Source organism: Myotis davidii, unplaced genomic scaffold (genome assembly GCF_000327345.1).
Source record: "Myotis davidii unplaced genomic scaffold, ASM32734v1 scaffold458, whole genome shotgun sequence".
Classification (NCBI taxonomy): domain Eukaryota; kingdom Metazoa; phylum Chordata; class Mammalia; order Chiroptera; family Vespertilionidae; genus Myotis; species Myotis davidii.
In genome coordinates this window covers 192675-196220 of record NW_006289819.1, presented here as the reverse complement: position 1 = coordinate 196220, position 3546 = coordinate 192675, and the positions used below count along the sequence as shown (strand labels likewise).

At 40.4% G+C, this 3546-nt stretch overlaps 1 protein-coding gene across 2 annotated transcripts in view; it reads right to left on the bottom strand.

Annotated features, from left to right (window-relative positions):
* MKNK1 (MAP kinase interacting serine/threonine kinase 1) overlaps positions 1–3158 on the bottom strand; it is a 32920-nt gene extending 29762 nt beyond the window's left edge. For both annotated transcript variants that reach the window (XM_015563147.1, XM_015563146.1), the window contains exons 1-2: positions 2846–3158; positions 167–278 (exon numbers count right to left, since the gene is read on the bottom strand). The gene's annotated coding sequence lies outside the window, so the exon portion shown is untranslated. The remainder of the gene's footprint in view (positions 1–166; positions 279–2845) is intronic.
* Positions 3159–3546: the final 388 nt, after the last annotated feature.

The window sequence follows — 3546 nt, the reverse complement described above, 5'->3', positions numbered from 1 at the left end:
AGAGTGTCTACTATGTGTCAGGCACAATGCCAGGCATTTATATATATTATCTCTAATTCTTATGATAACCCTAAAAGATAAATATTTCACCATATTTCAAGTGAAGAAACTGAGACTCAGAGGCTAAATTATCTACCAAATGCCGAACAGGTAATTAGCGGTTTACCTGGGATTCAAATTCAATGCTGTCTTTTCAAGTTCAGTCCATTTCTAATTTACAGTAGTTTTCTCTGCATGCTGGGGTGATTTTTATTTTCTTCTTTATATTTTTCAGTATTCTCCAAATTGTATACAATGAAATTTATTACTTTTTATGCTATTATTATCTCAGTCACATTTTATTTTTCAATAAAAGACACAAATTTCCTCCAATGCACATTGAAATTTTGAATCTGATTATACATTTAAAAAAATCATATCTAGATTTCTCTGTACTGAAATTCAACATTTGGTGAAGAAAAAACATTTCAGGAATATTGGTGCCAACCTGAAGATATTTTTATAATCTTGACAAACAACAAATGCTACTTCAATTCTTATCTTTTTAAGTGATATTTTTTAAAAGAAAAAATATTGTAAAAACAAAACAATGCACTGAACATTCAAGCCTGAGAGACACCAGGTTGAATTCTAGCTCTCTGCATGAGCTTTGGCAGGTTGCTTAGCTTCTCTGACTACCAGCGTCTTCATAAACAAAATGAGGTCACAGTAAGGCCTAGGCTGCTTATATCACGAGGCTGTAATGAGGATCAAATAAGAACCTACTACACATATACTGTATTTATTAAGCACCTACTAACTGTCCAGTGCTTGACAGTGAGAACACAAGAGAAGACACAGTCTCTGCCCTTATGGAATTTAAATCCACTGACATGTAAAACAATTTCAATACAGTGGGACAAGTGCTGTGACAGGGAGTACCAAGTGCTGTGGAGCAGAGAGAGGCATCTAACTCAGTCTGGTAACTACAGGAAGGGATAGCTAAGCTGGCACCTGAAGGAGGAGTGGGAACTGGCCAAGATGGGGGCTGGGGAGAGAGACAGAGGAAGAGCACGTGCTAAGGCCTGAAGGAGAGGCAGCATGGCCGATTAGTGCTGGAGCAGAGGGTATGTGGGGGAGTGATGGCAAATCAGCCAACGGAGTGAGCAGAGGCAGAGCATGTGCAATCTCACCATCAGAGTATCATCATCACCATCAATCATAATGAATGTGTCTAGTCCTAGACGTAAGTTTATCTTGTTTTATCCATTGAAATAAGAGTAGGGTCCAGCCGGTGTGGCTCAGTGGTTGAGCATCAACCTATGAACCAGGAGGTCATGATTCGATTCCATTCAGGGCACAAGCCTGAGTTGCAGGCTCGATCCCCAGTAGGGGGTGTGCAGGAAGCAGCAAATCAATGATTCTCTCTCATCATTGATGTTTCTATCTCCCCCTTCCACTCTGAAATCAATAAAAATATATTTAAAAAATAAGAGTAGTAAAGCAAGTTCTCCCTTCTTTGTAAAATCTGTTAGTCAATAAGTATTGATTGTACTCCTATGGTAACAGCTGTTAAAGATACAGATCCAACAACCAACCTGGCTCCTGCACTGGGAGAGCCCAGAGAACTCACAGAGCAGATGCAGAGTCTTACCCAGTGGGACCAAAAAGGCAAAAGATGTTCCTGACATCAAAGTCCTGACCCACTGTTCTCCCCAAAGCTAACCCTAAGGCCTACCTTCTGAAAGAACTGTCATTTCTCTATGAAGTCTTATGAGCCACAATGCCCCCAAAGTCACCAGGTCTGCTCCATATTTTGGCAGAGCCTATAGAGAAGTGACCAGCTCCTACATCTGGTATGTGATATCAGGTGATCATTTTCCCACCAAAAAGGAGACTTTGCTGGCTAACAGTTCGGCTAACTCAGCTTATGCTCCTCTCCCAACCACTCTAGAGTTCTTTTCAAGATCTAGGATTCACTCCTCTTCACATTCTTTAAGATTTACTTCCTTCTCTAGAAGTCACAGAGAATTCTAGAGAAGGAATAGCAGTGAGAGCAAGCTGATGAGTATAATGATCAATTCAGCAGTTTTCTCAGTCATCAGCTGGCTGAGGGCCCCCAAGCAAATGGAAACTGAGAAAATGAAACTGAGGCAATGAAAGTAAGGGGGATGGACACTCTTAAGGAACAGCCCAGGACTAAGAAATGTGAGGCAGAGGAGGAGGCAATCAGGAGGATCCTGGGGAGACTGAGCCCATAACATTTACTTCTCTGAAGCAGTAAAACAGCAATTATAGTAAACACTACTACTACAAGTAGTTATAGGACACACACGCTTATATGGTGCTTACCATATGCGAGGTAATGTTCTAAGCAATTTACAAATACCACATTTTACATGTACTAACTTATGTAATCTTCACAACTCTATGAGGTAAGTATCATTATTTGCACATTTTACAGATGAAGAAACTGAAGCACAAGGAAACAAGATAATTTTCTATGTGTGCTATGATGTCAAAAGGTTGGTCATCACTGCTCTTACATAAAAGGAGTATATTATCGCCACTTTATCATTATTGTATTAATCTGAAACCTAATTTATCAGAAGTTTTTTCTTGCTCTTAGATAGCTTTGTATTTTGTGTTTTGGCATATTATGTAGGAAGAACTACAAACCAGTCCAACCACATTATTTCATGGCAGTTCTTGTATCAGGTACAAGGTTACATTCTTTTTCTGCCAGACCTAATAGTTGGCTTATTTGGTGTCTGATAATATCATTACTACGTAGGGCCAAGGTCAAGGAAGGGGTACATTCAAACAGAAGCTAGTCAAATTTAACACGATGGATAAGAGGAGGTACCCGTGAAATCAGCTCAATCAAAGGACAGTCTATAAGTGTGATTCCAGGGGCAAAGGCATTTCACAGGTTTTCCCAAGAGCCCTGTGTGTAGTAAGGCTGGACAGCATTATGCAGATTGCAGTGTCCCACTCAACTACAGTAAAAGAAGTATGAGGCCGGCTGAGGTGCCAGGAAGGTGGTGATTCACAACAGGCCTCGAAATGGGCTGGGGTAGTAAGATTCTCAGAGGCAAAAAGTCTAGAATCAGGCCCATCTTCTTCCCCTGCTCTGATACTGGGATCACAAGCAGCCTTCAGAACTGTCACTGCATCTCCTGGTGGAAGGAATGACAAGAGAAAGGGCAAGAGGGGTAAAGAAAGTATGTGTTTAAGGCATGGCAAACAGGAAAATAGAATTACCATATGATCCAGCAACTCCACTTCTGGGTATTTATCCAAAGAAAACAAAACACTGACTTGAAAAGGTATATGCATCTCCGTGTTCAATGCAATATTTACATTATTTACCAGTATAATAGCCAAGATATGGAAGCAATCTAAAGTCCATTGATGAATGATTAGCACACACACACACACACAATGGAATATGATTCAGCCATAAAAAGAATGAAATCTTGCCATTTGTGACAACCTGGGGAAGGCAAGGAAGGCCTATAACTAAGGAAGAGGAAGAGAAAGAGAGAAAGAAGCAGAACTGGTCCT